At 42.2% G+C, this 17,732-nt stretch overlaps 17 non-coding genes across 17 annotated transcripts; all 17 read left to right on the top strand.

The window, feature by feature from the left end:
- The first annotated feature begins 169 nt into the window (after window positions 1-169).
- Window positions 170-284, top strand: LOC131110816 (U5 spliceosomal RNA). Its single transcript, XR_009121073.1, has one exon. It is a non-coding gene; the product is annotated as a U5 spliceosomal RNA (small nuclear RNA).
- A 322-nt stretch (window positions 285-606) lies between these two features.
- On the top strand, window positions 607-688 carry trnal-uag (transfer RNA leucine (anticodon UAG)). The gene has a single exon. It is a non-coding gene; the product is annotated as a tRNA-Leu (tRNA).
- Window positions 689-1,091: 403 nt separating this feature from the next.
- Window positions 1,092-1,206, top strand: LOC131110748 (U5 spliceosomal RNA). The gene has a single exon (XR_009121007.1). It is a non-coding gene; the product is annotated as a U5 spliceosomal RNA (small nuclear RNA).
- A 238-nt stretch (window positions 1,207-1,444) lies between these two features.
- trnal-aag (transfer RNA leucine (anticodon AAG)) lies at window positions 1,445-1,526 on the top strand. The gene has a single exon. It is a non-coding gene; the product is annotated as a tRNA-Leu (tRNA).
- A 302-nt stretch (window positions 1,527-1,828) lies between these two features.
- On the top strand, window positions 1,829-1,910 carry trnal-uag (transfer RNA leucine (anticodon UAG)). The gene has a single exon. It is a non-coding gene; the product is annotated as a tRNA-Leu (tRNA).
- A 403-nt stretch (window positions 1,911-2,313) lies between these two features.
- On the top strand, window positions 2,314-2,428 carry LOC131110754 (U5 spliceosomal RNA). The gene has a single exon (XR_009121013.1). It is a non-coding gene; the product is annotated as a U5 spliceosomal RNA (small nuclear RNA).
- A 238-nt stretch (window positions 2,429-2,666) lies between these two features.
- On the top strand, window positions 2,667-2,748 carry trnal-aag (transfer RNA leucine (anticodon AAG)). Its single transcript has one exon. It is a non-coding gene; the product is annotated as a tRNA-Leu (tRNA).
- A 278-nt stretch (window positions 2,749-3,026) lies between these two features.
- On the top strand, window positions 3,027-3,108 carry trnal-uag (transfer RNA leucine (anticodon UAG)). The gene has a single exon. It is a non-coding gene; the product is annotated as a tRNA-Leu (tRNA).
- A 403-nt stretch (window positions 3,109-3,511) lies between these two features.
- Window positions 3,512-3,626, top strand: LOC131110805 (U5 spliceosomal RNA). Its single transcript, XR_009121062.1, has one exon. It is a non-coding gene; the product is annotated as a U5 spliceosomal RNA (small nuclear RNA).
- A 322-nt stretch (window positions 3,627-3,948) lies between these two features.
- On the top strand, window positions 3,949-4,030 carry trnal-uag (transfer RNA leucine (anticodon UAG)). The gene has a single exon. It is a non-coding gene; the product is annotated as a tRNA-Leu (tRNA).
- A 403-nt stretch (window positions 4,031-4,433) lies between these two features.
- Window positions 4,434-4,548, top strand: LOC131110793 (U5 spliceosomal RNA). The gene has a single exon (XR_009121051.1). It is a non-coding gene; the product is annotated as a U5 spliceosomal RNA (small nuclear RNA).
- A 238-nt stretch (window positions 4,549-4,786) lies between these two features.
- Window positions 4,787-4,868, top strand: trnal-aag (transfer RNA leucine (anticodon AAG)). The gene has a single exon. It is a non-coding gene; the product is annotated as a tRNA-Leu (tRNA).
- Window positions 4,869-5,158: 290 nt separating this feature from the next.
- Window positions 5,159-5,240, top strand: trnal-uag (transfer RNA leucine (anticodon UAG)). The gene has a single exon. It is a non-coding gene; the product is annotated as a tRNA-Leu (tRNA).
- A 403-nt stretch (window positions 5,241-5,643) lies between these two features.
- LOC131110781 (U5 spliceosomal RNA) lies at window positions 5,644-5,758 on the top strand. Its single transcript, XR_009121040.1, has one exon. It is a non-coding gene; the product is annotated as a U5 spliceosomal RNA (small nuclear RNA).
- A 317-nt stretch (window positions 5,759-6,075) lies between these two features.
- Window positions 6,076-6,157, top strand: trnal-uag (transfer RNA leucine (anticodon UAG)). Its single transcript has one exon. It is a non-coding gene; the product is annotated as a tRNA-Leu (tRNA).
- A 403-nt stretch (window positions 6,158-6,560) lies between these two features.
- On the top strand, window positions 6,561-6,675 carry LOC131110686 (U5 spliceosomal RNA). Its single transcript, XR_009120943.1, has one exon. It is a non-coding gene; the product is annotated as a U5 spliceosomal RNA (small nuclear RNA).
- Window positions 6,676-6,913: 238 nt separating this feature from the next.
- On the top strand, window positions 6,914-6,995 carry trnal-aag (transfer RNA leucine (anticodon AAG)). The gene has a single exon. It is a non-coding gene; the product is annotated as a tRNA-Leu (tRNA).
- The last annotated feature ends 10,737 nt before the right edge of the window (window positions 6,996-17,732 follow it).

The following is a 17,732-nucleotide window of genomic DNA, read 5'->3' as shown; positions in this document are numbered from 1 at the left end:
TTTCCAAACAACTCATAATGGTTGACGTAGTAGCCGGCCAGAGAGATAGGAAGACCCTTACGGTTTCAGTCTGTTTTATAACATTCACCACACGTCAGACTCACAGTGACACCTTGACTTTCAGGGGTATCAGCAAATGGCTGTCCCTTTGACTCTGGCGACATCGGTAGCGCTCATGTTTCTCTTCAGATCGTACAAATCTTTCGCCTTTTACTAAAGATTTCCGTGGGGAGGAACAGCATGAGTATACTGCCAATTTTTGCTACTCTGCTCTCAGCAGAGTGTTTCTCAATGTTCAAAGTAAGAAGCAGCCCTTTGGTTCCAGTCAAAGGGTTGCGAGTTTGATGTCTGGAACGGTGTTGCGGCACCCAACCCATTTGGCAGAAGCAGCTGTTGGACACATGGAAGATGTCGATATCATCTGCGAGCCGTGCGTATGTGCCGTTTCGCTCGCCAGCAGAGTGTTTCTCAATGTTCAAAGTAAGAAGCAGCCCTTTGATTCCAGTCAAATGGGTTAGGTTTGTGGGTGTGGTTGTGGTTAGGGTTCGGGTCAGGGTTGTGGTTGTGGTTAGGGTAAGGGTTAGGGAAAGGACACCCCCTTACAGAGGTAGTGTGGCCGAGTGGTCAAAGGCGCTGGATTTAGGCTCCAGTCTCATTTGAGGCGTGGGTTCAAATCCCACCACTGCCAACAAGAGTCTAAATAATGTGTCAACATCCTTGACTTTAGGCATCTCTTCCTGAAAATTTTTTTGCCCAACTGACCTTGCCACCCCAGGGCTTCGTAGGGAAAAGTTTGCTCCCTTTCTACCCAAGAGACAGATGGACTCCTTTGGCCCAGAGGAATTCTTGACGGGAGCTGTCTCGTAACAGTGTCTGCTGAGGGTACAAAGCAGGCTTTGCAGAAACACTGTTGTTGTCAACCTTTCCAAACAACTCATAATGGTTGACGTAGTAGCCGGCCAGAGAGATAGGAAGACCCTTACGGTTTCAGTCTGTTTTATAACATTCACCACACGTCAGACTCACAGTGACACCTTGACTTTCAGGGGTATCAGCAAATGGCTGTCCCTTTGACTCTGGCGACATCGGTAGCGCTCATGTTTCTCTTCAGATTGTACAAATCTTTCGCCTTTTACTAAAGATTTCCGTGGGGAGGAACAGCATGAGTATACTGCCAATTTTTGCTACTCTGCTCTCAGCAGAGTGTTTCTCAATGTTCAAAGTAAGAAGCAGCCCTTTGGTTCCAGTCAAACGGTTGCGAGTTTGATGTCTGGAACGGTGTTGCGGCACCCAACCCATTTGGCAGAAGCAGCTGTTGGACACATGGAAGATGTCGATATCATCTGCGAGCCGTGCGTATGTGCCGTTTTGCTCGCCAGCAGAGTGTTTGTCAATTTTGAAAGTAAGAAGCAGTCCTTTGATTGCAGTCAAACCGCCTTTCAGAGGTAGTGTGGCCGAGTGGTCAAAGGCGCTGGATTAAGGCTCCAGTCTCATTTGAGGCGTGGGTTCAAATCCCACCACTGCCACTAAGAGTCCAAAGCAATACTTTGTCAACATCCTTGACTTTAGGCATCTTGTGATACTGGGGCTGTTTGACTTGAAAAGCATGAGTATACTGCCAATTTTTACTATTCTGCTCTCAGCAGAGTGTTTTTCAATGTTGAAAGTAAGAAGCAGCCCTTTGATTCCAGTCAAATGGGTTAGGTTTGTGGGTGTGGTTGTGGTTAGGGTTAGGGTTAGGGTTAGGGTTAGGGTTAGGGTTAGGGTTAGGGTTCGGGTTGTGGTTGTGGTTAGGGTAAGGGTTAGGGAAAGGACACCCCCTTTCAGAGGTAGTGTGGCCGAGTGGTCAAAGGCGCTGGATTTAGGCTCCAGTCTCATTTGAGGCGTGGGTTCAAATCCCACCACTGCCAACAAGAGTCTAAATAATTTGTCAACATCCTTGACTTTAGGCATCTCTTCCTGAAAATTTTTTTGCCCAACTGACCTTGCCACCCCAGGGCTTCGTAGGGAAAAGTTTGCTCCCTTTCTACCCAAGAGACAGATGGACTCCTTTGGCCCAGAGGAATTCTTGACGGGAGCTGTTTCGTAACAGTGTCTGCTGAGGGTACAAAGCAGGCTTTGCAGAAACACTGTTGTTGTCAACCTTTCCAAACAACTCATAATGGTTGACGTAGTAGCCGGCCAGAGAGATAGGAAGACCCTTACGGTTTCAGTCTGTTTTATAACATTCACCACACGTCAGACTCACAGTGACACCTTGACTTTCAGGGGTATCAGCAAATGGCTGTCCCTTTGACTCTGGCGACATCGGTAGCGCTCATGTTTCTCTTCAGATCGTACAAATCTTTCGCCTTTTACTAAATATTTCCGTGGGGAGGAACAGCATGAGTATACTGCCAATTTTTGCTACTCTGCTCTCAGCAGAGTGTTTCTCAATGTTCAAAGTAAGAAGCAGCCCTTTGGTTCCAGTCAAAGGGTTGCGAGTTTGATGTCTGGAATGGTGTTGCGGCACCCAACCCATTTGGCAGAAGCAGCTGTTGGACACATGGAAGATGTCGATATCATCTGCGAGCCGTGCGTATGTGCCGTTTTGCTCGCCAGCAGAGTGTTTGTCAATTTTGAAAGTAAGAAGCAGTCCTTTGATTGCAGTCAAACCGCCTTTCAGAGGTAGTGTGGCCGAGTGGTCAAAGGCGCTGGATTAAGGCTCCAGTCTCATTTGAGGCGTGGGTTCAAATCCCACCACTGCCACTAAGAGTCCAAAGCAATACTTTGTCAACATCCTTGACTTTAGGCATCTTGTGATACTGGGGCTGTTTGACTTGAACAGCCTGAGTATACTGCCAATTTTTACTATTCTGCTCTCAGCAGAGTGTTTTTCAATGTTGAAAGTAAGAAGCAGCCCTTTGATTCCAGTCAAATGGGTTAGGTTTGTGGGTGTGGTTGTGGTTAGGGTTAGGGTTAGGGTTAGGGTTAGGGTTGGGGTTGTGGTTAGGGTAAGGGTTAGGGAAAGGACACCCCCTTTCAGAGGTAGTGTGGCCGAGTGGTCAAAGGCGCTGGATTTAGGCTCCAATCTCATTTGAGGCGTGGGTTCAAATCCCACCACTGCCAACAAGAGTCTAAATAATTTGTCAACATCCTTGACTTTAGGCATCTCTTCCTGAAATTTTTTTTGCCCAACTGACCTTGCCACCCCAGGGCTTCGTAGGGAAAAGTTTGCTCCCTTTCTACCCAAGAGACAGATGGACTCCTTTGGCCCAGAGGAATTCTTGACGGGAGCTGTTTCGTAACAGTGTCTGCTGAGGGTACAAAGCAGGCTTTGCAGAAACACTGTTGTTGTCAACCTTTCCAAACAACTCATAATGGTTGACGTAGTAGCCGGCCAGAGAGATAGGAAGACCCTTACGGTTTCAGTCTGTTTTATAACATTCACCACACGTCAGACTCACAGTGACACCTTGACTTTCAGGGGTATCAGCAAATGGCTGTCCCTTTGACTCTGGCGACATCGGTAGCGCTCATGTTTCTCTTCAGATCGTACAAATCTTTCGCCTTTTACTAAAGATTTCCGTGGGGAGGAACAGCATGAGTATACTGCCAATTTTTGCTACTCTGCTCTCAGCAGAGTGTTTCTCAATGTTCAAAGTAAGAAGCAGCCCTTTGGTTCCAGTCAAACGGTTGCGAGTTTGATGTCTGGAACGGTGTTGCGGCACCCAACCCATTTGGCAGAAGCAGCTGTTGGACACATGGAAGATGTCGATATCATCTGCGAGCCGTGCGTATGTGCCGTTTCGCTCGCCAGCAGAGTGTTTCTCAATGTTCAAAGTAAGAAGCAGCCCTTTGATTCCAGTCAAATGGGTTAGGTTTGTGGGTGTGGTTGTGGTTAGGGTTAGGGTTCGGGTTAGGGTTGTGGTTAGGGTAAGGGTTAGGGAAAGGACACCCCCTTTCAGAGGTAGTGTGGCCGAGTGGTCAAAGGCGCTGGATTTAGGCTCCAGTCTCATTTGAGGCGTGGGTTCAAATCCCACCACTGCCAACAAGAGTCTAAATAATGTGTCAACATCCTTGACTTTAGGCATCTCTTCCTGAATTTTTTTTTGCCCAACTGACCTTGCCACCCCAGGGCTTCGTAGGGAAAAGTTTGCTCCCTTTCTACCCAAGAGACAGATGGACTCCTTTGGCCCAGAGGAATTCTTGACGGGAGCTGTCTCGTAACAGTGTCTGCTGAGGGTACAAAGCAGGCTTTGCAGAAACACTGTTGTTGTCAACCTTTCCAAACAACTCATAATGGTTGACGTAGTAGCCGGCCAGAGAGATAGGAAGACCCTTACGGTTTCAGTCTGTTTTATAACATTCACCACACGTCAGACTCACAGTGACACCTTGACTTTCAGGGGTATCAGCAAATGGCTGTCCCTTTGACTCTGGCGACATTGGTAGCGCTCATGTTTCTCTTCAGATCGTACAAATCTTTCGCCTTTTACTAAAGATTTCCGTGGGGAGGAACAGCATGAGTATACTGCCAATTTTTGCTACTCTGCTCTCAGCAGAGTGTTTCTCAATGTTCAAAGTAAGAAGCAGCCCTTTGGTTCCAGTCAAACGGTTGCGAGTTTGATGTCAGGAACGGTGTTGCGGCACCCAACCCATTTGGCAGAAGCAGCTGTTGGACACATGGAAGATGTCGATATCATCTGCGAGCCGTGCGTATGTGACGTTTTGCTCGCCAGCAGAGTGTTTGTCAATTTTGAAAGTAAGAAGCAGTCCTTTGATTGCAGTCAAACCGCCTTTCAGAGGTAGTGTGGCCGAGTGGTCAAAGGCGCTGGATTAAGGCTCCAGTCTCATTTGAGGCGTGGGTTCAAATCCCACCACTGCCACTAAGAGTCCAAAGCAATACTTTGTCAACATCCTTGACTTTAGGCATCTTGTGATACTGGGGCTGTTTGACTTGAACAGCATGAGTATACTGCCAATTTTTACTATTCTGCTCTCAGCAGAGTGTTTTTCAATGTTGAAAGTAAGAAGCAGCCCTTTGATTCCAGTCAAATGGGTTAGGTTTGTGGGTGTGGTTGTGGTTAGGGTTAGGGTTAGGGTTAGGGTTAGGGTTCGGGTTCGGGTTGGGGTTGTGGTTAGGGTAAGGGTTAGGGAAAGGACACCCCCTTTCAGAGGTAGTGTGGCCGAGTGGTCAAAGGCTCTGGATTTAGGCTCCAGTGTCATTTGAGGCGTGGGTTCAAATCCCACCACTGCCAACAGGAGTCTAAATAATTTGTCAACATCCTTGACTTTAGGCATCTCTTCCTGAAAATTTTTTTGCCCAACTGACCTTGCCACCCCAGGGCTTCGTAGGGAAAAGTTTGCTCCCTTTCTACCCAAGAGACAGATGGACTCCTTTGGCCCAGAGGAATTCTTGACGGGAGCTGTTTCGTAACAGTGTCTGCTGAGGGTACAAAGCAGGCTTTGCAGAAACACTGTTGTTGTCAACCTTTCCAAACAACTCATAATGGTTGACGTAGTAGCCGGCCAGAGAGATAGGAAGACCCTTACGGTTTCAGTCTGTTTTATAACATTCACCACACGTCAGACTCACAGTGACACCTTGACTTTCAGGGGTATCAGCAAATGGCTGTCCCTTTGACTCTGGCGACATCGGTAGCGCTCATGTTTCTCTTCAGATCGTACAAATCTTTCGCCTTTTACTAAAGATTTCCGTGGGGAGGAACAGCATGAGTATACTGCCAATTTTTGCTACTCTGCTCTCAGCAGAGTGTTTCTCAATGTTCAAAGTAAGAAGCAGCCCTTTGGTTCCAGTCAAAGGGTTGCGAGTTTGATGTCTGGAACGGTGTTGCGGCACCCAACCCATTTGGCAGAAGCAGCTGTTGGACACATGGAAGATGTCGATATCATCTGCGAGCCGTGCGTATGTGCCGTTTCGCTCGCCAGCAGAGTGTTTCTCAATGTTCAAAGTAAGAAGCAGCCCTTTGATTCCAGTCAAATGGGTTAGGTTTGTGGGTGTGGTTGTGGTTAGGGTTAGGGTTAGGGTTGTGGTTAGGGTAAGGGTTAGGGAAAGGACACCCCCCTTTCAGAGGTAGTGTGGCCGAGTGGTCAAAGGTGCTGGATTTAGGCTCCAGTCTCATTTGAGGCGTGGGTTCAAATCCCACCACTGCCAACAAGAGTCTAAATAATGTGTCAACATCCTTGACTTTAGGCATCTCTTCCTGAATTTTTTTTTGCCCAACTGACCTTGCCACCCCAGGGCTTCGTAGGGAAAAGTTTGCTCCCTTTCTACCCAAGAGACAGATGGACTCCTTTGGCCCAGAGGAATTCTTGACGGGAGCTGTCTCGTAACAGTGTCTGCTGAGGGTACAAAGCAGGCTTTGCAGAAACACTGTTGTTGTCAACCTTTCCAAACAACTCATAATGGTTGACGTAGTAGCCGGCCAGAGAGATAGGAAGACCCTTACGGTTTCAGTCTGTTTTATAACATTCACCACACGTCAGACTCACAGTGACACCTTGACTTTCAGGGGTACCAGCAAATGGCTGTCCCTTTGACTCTGGCGACATCGGTAGCGCTCATGTTTCTCTTCAGATCGTACAAATCTTTCGCCTTTTACTAAAGATTTCCGTGGGGAGGAACAGCATGAGTATACTGCCAATTTTTGCTACTCTGCTCTCAGCAGAGTGTTTCTCAATGTTCAAAGTAAGAAGCAGCCCTTTGGTTCCAGTCAAACGGTTGCGAGTTTGATGTCTGGAACGGTGTTGCGGCACCCAACCCATTTGGCAGAAGCAGCTGTTGGACACATGGAAGATGTCGATATCATCTGCGAGCCGTGCGTATGTGCCGTTTTGCTCGCCAGCAGAGTGTTTGTCAATTTTGAAAGTAAGAAGCAGTCCTTTGATTGCAGTCAAACCGCCTTTCAGAGGTAGTGTGGCCGAGTGGTCAAAGGCGCTGGATTAAGGCTCCAGTCTCATTTGAGGCGAGGGTTCAAATCCCACCACTGCCACTAAGAGTCCAAAGCAATACTTTGTCAACATCCTTGACTTTAGGCATCGTGTGATACTGGGGCTGTTTGACTTGAACAGCATGAGTATACTGCCAATTTTTGCTATTCTGCTCTCAGCAGAGTGTTTGTCAATGTTGAAAGGCATGTGTTCAAATCCCACCACTGCCACTAAGAGTCAAAGCAATACTTTGTCAACACTTATATACACTTATATATATATATATTTAGTGTGTGCCATGAGCCATGAGTGTGAATGGTTGTTTGTCTTTAAGTGCCTTGTGATTGGCTGGCGACCAGTTCAAGGTGTACCTCGCCTCTCGCCCGAAGAATGCTGGGATAGGCTCCAACTTCCCCGCAACCCTTTGAGGAAAAGTGGTAGAAAATGAATGAATATGTAAATAATGTAGCAAGGATCACTTCCACACATACATATAGCTGTTACGTTTAGACAAGTGCTGGACCCTGGATACAGAGGCAGGTGTGCAAGTGAGAAGTATTTCCTAATATTCATAAAGACTGATACACAACTGAAAGCGATGATGTAAAAAGGAAGTCTGTAACAGAACGGCACCATGAATGGAGGTCAAATAATCAAGCGTAGCCAAGCTGGAGCGCTGTAGCTACCATGCGTACCTACTGGGAGACACAGGGATGAGTGATTCCACTCTAAGAGGAAGACTTGAGAATATCGTTCATGACAGCAAAGCCATAATTACAAAAAGTCAAAAAGCTGCAATGAGAGTCCATACGTGTGAATGGCAGGCTGCCAAGAATAATCCAGTCCATCTGCTTAAATGAGGTGGAGATTAAATAGGTACGGCCAGTTTTCCCACCTCTTCTCTGGAAGAGAAAGGAAGCATACAGACAGGAGAAGGCCGGGCCGGAACAGCAGGCAACAGAGAAAAACATAACAAGCTCTAAGCTCTGCCCATTTCCAGTTAAACCACACCCACTTCCGCTTTATGAGTATGGATTTGTATAATTTAGATGGGTGAACAGATACAGATAGTGGTGCATTTGCTCATCCCTAGTACTAGTAGTATCCAGGCAAGAGTTTTTGCCAGTCTCGAGTGACTGGCATTCAAAAACAGTCAGGTTTTGTGTGTACCCCTTGCTCCCCTTTCTGCTCATTGACAACAGATGCTGCACCACATATTTAGTCCAATCCGGCTGGGACAGAAAAAAATGATGGCTCATTTACTTTAAAGAACGGCAGCCCATTGTTCACTTTGAAGAGCCAGCTTTAAGAGGCATTTTGTTCTCAAACACGTCTTTGCATACTGGACTTTACAGCAGGACTTTGCTGATTCATTGTGTTATATTGTAGTTGCCTTATTGCATCACCATTCATGACTCCTATGGCTGCAAGTGTCTTCACCTTGTCACGATGTGGGCGTGACACCCTCGTGACAGCTCTTTTAGTTTCCTTCTTTGCCTCTGTTCCGGTTTCCATGCCCTTATTTTATAACTACTTCCTTTCTTGTTCCCTTCTGTTTTCGCTATCCTGGCTCCTTTCACGCACATGTCTCTAATTTCATACTCACTATTTAGTTCAGGTGTGTGCTCTTTATTTTGTGGCTTCATTGTGTTTGGTTTGCCTTTTGCTTGATAGTTGCTGTCTGCATAGCTCAAGTACCATTCAATTCCTTTTACCTGCATTTTGGTCTTGCTCGCAAAGCTCGCAAGCCCGAACGTGAGACACCTGCTTGTGTAGCATTAAACATCTTTTAATTTTAATAAAACCTGTCCTGTGGTCATGCAATAAGCCACATTGTAACGATAATGTTATTTTAATTTCATCAACAGTGTTGTGTTTAATGAAAAATGTGACACTGAATCCTTTTTGTAGGAAGCAAAAGGTGCTATTTGCCTTGGTGTCCAAAACGAATAAGCCTCACAAACAGGAATTATGATTGACATTGAAATACAATTAATATGTGAAATTGGATAAGAGTGGAGGAAAAAAAAAGAACAAAGAAATCAATTCATGTGTCAGTGGTGATGGAGCATCAAAAAGGAGTGTATGATAATCCAAGGGGATAGAAGAATAAGTGAAAGGGAGGAAAGAGATAAGAGGACAGCACTGCTGGCAGGACAGAAGATTCTTGAAGCACAGCAGGACTCATCTCTCCTCATTCCAGTTCACTGACTCTCTCGGAGAAAGTGTGAACAAGACAAGTGGATCTGAACAAAAGCATGAGGTAATTCCCAATACACTATTCTCTCAAAAAGTACTCAAAGTGATCGAAATAAAAAACTACCATTCAGTTAAGTTGTAATGGGAAGGGAAATAGAATGTAGCTAATATTATAATAGCACAGTGGAACTTTGCTTAGCCTCATTAATTTGTTCCAGAACATCCAAAACCTGCTCTAACCAAATCACATTTTCACATAAGAAACAACGTCAATTAGGTATGAGCTGCATACTCATTATAAATGTTACGGATAATGCATTTTTTACCAGTAGGAACTTGAAACGAGTATTTTATGTCGCTAATCCTCATCAGGGTATGGTATTAACAAACCAATAATCAATAATTGTAAAGGTAAAATTGTTTTTACTTGTTTTGTCTCTCCTTTTTTTGCCCTACACTCAGTCATGCCTCAGTCATGTAGAAGATGCAATTGGCAAGTTAATTTTACATGCATAAAACAGTTGAAAGTCAAAAATGATTATAAATACAGTACATATAAATGATGAATTAAAAGAATAAATTAATAAATTTAACATCTCAGAAGAAGAAATAAGCAGAGTTTATGTGCTGATAATTCTGTGACGAGGGTGCGATCTGACCCGGACTCAGATCCCAGGATGCAGAGGATGAGAACAGTGTAGTTAAAGTCTTTTAATGGTAAGTCTTGCCAAAGAGGGGGAACCAAAAACAACGGCGCTTAAAAGGAAAACAAAAAGGCACCGCAAATGTATAAGGGCAAAAGGAATAAAAAGATTTAAAAAATGTAATAAGAGTAGTGAGAAAGGAATACTTTGTTAACAATAAATAACTTAAAAGAAAATAGAAAATCAAAATAGAAAATAATAAGTTAGAATAAGTGGAGATATTAAATAAATAGAGTTCAATCAAAAACATTGTGGACACAATGCTAGTAATTTTTCAACAAACAGTAATGTCTGTCTTGTGATTAAGGAAGATGTAGTCACCCATGTAATTCCAACTGTTTATGGAAGATATTTTTATGACACTGTTGTTTTGTTTATGGCAAACGGCTCTCTTATTTTCCATGTGTGTGGAGAATGTGATGTGTGATGGCCTGACCTACCGGATAAAGGAAGCGTTACACCAAATTTGCAGAATGTGTTGATGTGAAAATAAGGAAAATAAGTAGACAGAATTAACAGAATAAATAGTAAACATGAAAATGTAATTATAAACTCATTAATTATTTTGTTTGACATTCAGAGTAAAGAAAGCTATATTATTAAATACACCTTGCCGTCTGTTTGAAACCACACATACACAGAATGGAAGGTGGACTACCTCAAGTTCTTAGGTTTTAGACTACAGTGTGCATGTCTGATGGCACTCACAGGGGTCCAAGAAATGCCTATATAGTTTGGGTGCATGCTCAGAGACTTTCTTTTCATGCTTTCAACTAAAATTGGCCACAATGATGAAGCCTGCACAGTTGAGAGGCCAAACATATTCAAGAAACTCCCTTTTTGACTCATCATATGATGCCAAAAACACCATAGGTGTGTCAGTGGACTCATCCACAACTAGAGAACTTCATTCTCTCACTTCATTTTTATTCTATAACACAGTTGCTTAAATAGATCACCAGCCAGTACTTCAGTATGTCTGGTTGTTGTGGAATCTGAGAAGGGGATTTGCTTAATTTTAGCTCTCATTTCCCTTTTTGTTTGCCTTCCAACATTCTGTCTATCACTTCTGTAAGAATAGGAATTGTTGTTGATGTTTATGTTTCACACGGACAAACCAGAGTTGGGAATTGACTGCGACCAAAGTGAATGTCTGTGCACATTGATAAATAAGACCCCAAAGACCCAGTGATAGATGGTATTGCTATAGTCCTGTTTGTAGAGTCAGGAGGCCCAGTCATGAATTCGTTTATTTTTTCTGCATCTGACAATGGCCCTTGGGCCCCCTATTAAGGGACCCTACTGTATAATCACTACACAATTCCTCCACTTGTGAAAGGTATGGCAAACTTTTGATTGCAGTTGTTGCTGCTAAGGGTATCCCAACCAGTTATTAGATTTAGGGGGCAATCACCTTTTCACACAGGGACATGCAGGTTAATGATAAAACATTTAATTTAAAAACTGCATTTTGTGTCAAGTGGTGTTGTCATTGACTAATATTTATGTTGACTAAGTTTTATGACATTGACCATGTTTTATGATGTGAAACATTTAAATGTAACAAACATGCAACAAATAATAACTCTGAAAGGGGGCAAACATTTTCCACACCCCTGTATACGTGAATACATAAATATAAGCAGTCATGCAAAAATAATTGACAGCAAAATTGGCTGCAATGTATAGCTGCAGGAAGGAAGGACCTCTCCTTCAGTCATTTTGGGCGAAGAGATATGCAAGTAAAGGAACTGCTGAGGTACATTGTGGTGTTCTGTAATGGGCAGGATTCGTTATCCATCAAAGAAGATTTGCCACCATCTTCTTCTCCCCTATCACGTGTACTGAGAACTGTCAGGTTCACGGGAACCTTCCTCCTTCAGCACATTCAAACTCTTTCTATTGTCTAAGCCAGTGTTTTTCAACCTTTTTTGAGCCACTGCACGTTTTTTAAATTGGAAAAATCTTGTGGCACACCACTAACCAAAAATGTTCCAAAATGTCACCACGACCTCACACGTGCATCAATAAGTCTATGGGAGGAACAAGGTAGGTGTTGCCACACGGACCAATATTACATTGCTCTGCCAGTCTTTACACCACAGACACTCCACAGTAGCCACGTTTTTACATCACCACTTTTTCTCTTTCCGAATGACCTTTCGGGAAACAATGGTATCCATAGAAAGGAATATTCCAATCTCTTGTCTACATGCGCCGTGAAAATCAACCAGAATAGTCAATAGGGCATGCCCAGTAAAACGTAAACACCAACATCACGTGATACCGGCTTCCCCAAGTTTTTCTTTCACTTGTTGAAATAACTCCGTATTGACAGTTTTTAGTTTGAATCAAAAACAAACTTTGCTTAGTCCAGTGCCGATTGCTCGCCTCGCGTGTTACGTCATATCTGAGCATGCTCTGAAAGAACGCACCCGGGATAAATTTAAACAGGAAAAGATCAAATTCAATCTTGCTAATATTTTATAATTATTTTATAATTAAACTCAGAACATGTTTCATATAGATATATATATTTTCTTTTTTAATAAAACTGCACTTGTGAATAAAGTATAGAAGGGTTGAGATTCTGTTCCACAGATGGCGCTAATGCATACGAAAGCTGCTTGCCAACCGCCAATAAACAACAGAAGAAGAAAAACACCACGAAGAAGAATGCACCCTGACAAATTTTCGTTTGAGCGGGTACAAGATACCTCAATCGGATTGGTTAAAGGAATATTCCATCCCTGTTCAATTCTTTTTCCGTTTGAGCAAATAAACCAAATGCAATTGGAATATTTGGGTCCATGTATACTATTGACATAATGGCTATTGACATAATATTTGCAAATGATGATTAATAAATGTTAATTATAAAAAGTGATATTGGATAATTCCTCACGGCACACCTGACGGTTTCTCAAGGTACACTAGTGTGCCGCGGCACAGTGGTTGAAAATCTCTGGTCTAAGCAAATGGATATAGGGGTGATAACTAACACCATATTCATTCTATCTACATTTTATTCTAACAAGAACACAATGTCTCCACACTGGCAGAGCTTTCCAGGAGCAACAGGGAGTACATGCAAATTCCAGACAGAGAGCTGAGATTAAAAATTAGAGCCACCTTCCCGTATCATATTATGCTGAACAAATGGCAACATAAAGTACAGGATGTACCCAGCTGACACAAATGTTCAGTGAGACACAATGTGTCCTCCGAAGACATGCTTCAAATATGTCAGCTTTTCTGAAGGATGAATATTCTACGATTCATTCATTCATTCATTTTCTACCGCTTTTTCCTCACGAGGGTCGATTGATTCTGAAAATTGAAATTGGATTTAATATTCTACACATCATATCATAAAATCATAAGTTGATTAACTTCACTTGTGATGTAATATATTATCATCAGTTTGTGTGTGGATATGTATGTGAGCACACACACAGGCTGCACTAAGAGGGTTAATAGAATGTTTTGTTGACAGACAAGGGTAGTGTTTATTCTGATAGAAAGGGCAGTCAGGTGAATCTGATAGACAGACAACTTAATGGGGAAGTTGTGGGAAAAGTCAACTGAAGTGCATTCATACAAAGTTCCCTGCATGAAAGACAGAAGTAGAAACAAAATTACCACAGAGGATTTATAACCCTTAGATGCATAAATGTTTTCTTGAAATATCTTTGTAATGAAAAATTGTTATTATTTCATATTCCAGGTATTCCTAAAAAACATGTTTTTGATATAATGCCATTCAAAATTTTAACTTATCTTTTATACATTTTAAGAAATATTTGTTTTTGTGTTACTACCCCAACCTTCCATAAGTGGGTCAAAAATGACCTGCGTGTATTTTCTATGGAATCCAATAGGAACCTTTGATTCTTATCAACTTTGGCTGTCAGGAATAAATTAACTGTAGACCACACAAACTATATCAGAAGTGTCACCCCTCAGGAAGATTATTTTACACGCGCTAATACATGTAAGTATTATCTACATATGATATTGTGTGTGTGTCCTTTGTGACTGTTAGTATTAATAATCAACAAATTAGCCTACTTTATAAGTAGCTGACACTAGCTGGCTAACATTACTATATGTATTGTTGGGCATACTTTATCAATAGCTAACACTAGCACCGTTTTTGTAAAATATTATATGCAGTATAGGTATTACACCTGTCAGAGATACTGTCAATCTGTAATACTATAACATTGAGATACCGTACAACAGTGCAAAACAATGTGCAGAATGGTTCACTAAATTATATATGGCTACATATTGATCTATTGAAAACATTGTGTTTCCTCATCCATGCCTTGGCTGATAGATACACAGCTGAAATGGTCCTACAGATGCTGGCTGATGGAGAGGCAGTAACGAGGTTGGACTCTGAGTCTGATAACCCAGACTTTTGTCCAGGTGGCAGTGGCAGTTGTTCACCTGGAAATCCAACTGAACAGGATCAATCTGACTCAGAAGATTCCTCTTATGTGTTCTATGACGAAGAAAGTGTCCAAATCACGTCCGACAGAATGAGTCGGAAGGACTCTTACTGGAGGGAGTTACCTCCCACCCAGGGCAGAACAGAGAGCCACAATATCTTTAGTAGCACAAGGACTGAGCCCCACTGTTTCACCAAAAGATGCATGATGCAAACAAAAACAGACTGTGTACATATATTTATACTGTTATTCTGTATATTTTGTATTTTCATATTTTGTATTTCATATTTTGTATCCTCATTCTTTTTTAATAGATGTGTATGCACCTACTACACCAAAACAAATTCCTAGTATGTGTTTGATCATACATGGCAATAAACCTTTTCTGATTCTGATTCTGATTCTGATTCTGATGGGAACTCTTTATTGCTTTAACTATCAATACAAGAGGCAATGAAGTGCACAAACTTGGAAGGGCGGAGAGTAGCAACAGCTCGAGGAAAAGAAAGGAAAAATGTCACCAAAGATGAATTCATGGCCTTCATTGGATTGGCCCTGCTTGCAGGAAGTTAGAAGAACTGGGATGTATCTGCCCCTGAGATGCTGGGGAGTCTGTGGCTGTTGAAAGATTTGAAGACATGAGGCTGAAAAATTATAAATTAAAAGAACACTGATTATATATTCAATACTGTTCCACAATCCCACTAGAACAGGGGTGAGCAACTGTTAGAATAAAATGTAGATAGAATGAATATAGTGTCAGTTATCACCCTTATATCCATTTGCTTAGACAATAGAAAGTGTTTGAATGTGCTGAAGAAGAAATGTTCCTGTGACCCTGATCAGAGACCCCCAGAGACCCCCAGGTCCTGGAGGTGCCTGGATGCGCCAACAGCAACCCTGCAGATGCTCATGTTAATCCTGCAAGAATGTGTCAAGATAAGAACTCATAAAACAATGGAGGTCACTGTGGTCTCTACATGTTGGCTTGTTTGATGGCTGATTGGGCACAGTTTGCAACACCTCTGTTAACCTCTTGTCTTCCACTGTTTATCAGCCTGCAGTTCATCGCTATCCATTTGGCAAGAACAGACTGTCGGTTGCAAACTGGAGTGTTTGCATGATAATACAAATTAAGATCAAATAAAAAGCATTTGGTGTCTGATGATAACTGTTGACTCTATGAAAGTTCTGTCATTAAAACGTTTGCATTCGTTGCCTCTCCCCCACACAAGCACCAACTGTTTGTCCTCCCTTTCTTCTCTTTTGAAATAATATAATAAATGCACACTTGCTTGACAGCACACACACAACATCGATTTCATCTGCTATATCTCCATATTAAAATGTTTAGATGATAACCACAATACCAGCCCTTTATATTTAATTTGCTTTCCAAAAAATGTATGTGATGTAAATGCGATGTGTAGGCATAAATATAGTGGAAACTAGGACATACTTGGCAGCTAACAAGGGTTCTGAGGACACAGAATCAAGGTATTGTTAATAAAATGCCTCTTGATTTTTTTCACTCCTTGGACCAAATGAGAATGCCTCTTCATTGGACTACACAACAAGACAAGTTTGACATAAAGTGAACTGCAGATGAAGGGGAAATTGTAAGCTGATGGCTTTCTATGTCTGGGTCAGCAAATTGTTTTGCCGTAGGGAGCGGAACGGTAAGAAGGGCAATTTCTGCTTAGAATGAAGTTTTCACTGATGCTGACCATTTATTTCAAAGTTTTGTTGTTGTTCTTCTTGTATAAGGGCAAAGGGCTAGGAGAGAGCTAGTGTGACGTGCAAAGAGCGAGTGTGTATTTGTGTGTGTAATTGGCAGTGCATTTGAGACATGAGCAGGCCAGTCCACTGCTTATTTTACAATAATAAATATTTATGAATAATAAAAATAATATACAATATATTGTCATGCAGGGCTGCACGGCGGTTGAGTGGGTAGTGCGCAGAACTCACAGCTAGGAGACCAGGGTACAATTCCACTCTCGGCCATCTCTGTGTGGAGTTTGCATGTTCTCCCCGTGCATGCGTGGGTTTTCTCCGGGTACTCCGGTTTCCTCCCACATTCCAAAAACATGCTAGGTTAATTGGCGACTCCAAATTGCCCATAGGTATGAATGTGAGTGTGAATGGTTGTTTGTCTATATGTGCCATGTAATTGACTGGCGGCCAGTCGAGAGTGTACCCCGCCTTTTGCCCGAAGACAGCTGGGATAGGCTCCAGCACGCCTGCGATCCTTGTGAAGATAAATGGTATAAAAATGAATGAATGAATTTCAAGTATTAGTAACGTCCACTGGTTATCACAGGCGCGCAATGCCTTACTGTGCTATATAGAATAGCTTGGTGATAAATGGTTCAGACAACTCCAAACTTCTATAGTACAATATAATCTGGAGCATTTCAGAACTAGTCCTGAGAAATGATTAAACATTTGAAATTCATTACAATTTTCAACGAAATAATCATGATTAATCACCATTTGTAAGCAGCATAGACAATGGATGGATGGTTGATCCCCATTTGTAACTTTGGAATAATTATTCTCATTTATTATTGTATTTCATGAACGAACAGCTTTATTTTAGCTTTTATATTAGGACTGTATAAATTTTTTTGAATGTTGGAACTATGACGGGGAAATGTCGAGAGTTGGTTTACATGATGCAGAGGAGGAATGTAGACATACTGTCTGTCCAGGAGACCAGGTGGAAAGGTAGCAAGGCTAGATGTTTAGGAGCAGGGTTCAAGTTGTTCTATCATGGTGTAGATACGAAGATAATTGGAGTAGGAATTTATTCTGAAGGAGGAGTTGGTTAAGAATGTCCTGGAGGTAAAAAGGGGATGAGTCTGAAGCTAAAAATTGAAGGTGTGATGTCCAATGTTATTAGTGGGTATGCCCCACAAGTCGGATGTGAGTTAGAGGAAAAAAATCTGTCTGGACCTTGATGAAGTGATACAGAGCATCCCTAGAAGGGAAAGAGTTGTCCTTGGGGAAGACTTTAATGGACATGTTGGTGCAGGAGATAGAGACAATGAAGAGGTGATGGGCAGGTTTGGTATTCAGGAGAGGAACACAGAAGGACCGATAGTGGTTGACTTTGACAAAAGGATGGAAATGGTAATGGTTTTATTTCATTTGAACATGCATCAGATTACAATTGAGTGCATCCCATAATCAGTTCACAATCCTACCCCTCCATCTGGTACTTTTACAATCAGTAACTGTTACATTTGTTCACTTCCTGCTTTCCATAATACAGTTTGTTTGTTTTTTTTAATAATGTACCTCTTACCGAAGTACGAGGTGATGACCATATGAACTCAATTATTGTACTGTATTGTACTGTACTGTATTGTATATTGTATATTGTAGACAGCATGCATGTTTTATGATGACTTTGTGGAATAAGACAAAAACACAT

Source organism: Doryrhamphus excisus, chromosome 23 (assembly GCF_030265055.1).
Source record: "Doryrhamphus excisus isolate RoL2022-K1 chromosome 23, RoL_Dexc_1.0, whole genome shotgun sequence".
Taxonomy (NCBI): domain Eukaryota; kingdom Metazoa; phylum Chordata; class Actinopteri; order Syngnathiformes; family Syngnathidae; genus Doryrhamphus; species Doryrhamphus excisus.
The sequence above is the reverse complement of the archived record's forward strand: the minus strand, read 5'-3'. Positions and strand labels throughout refer to the sequence as shown.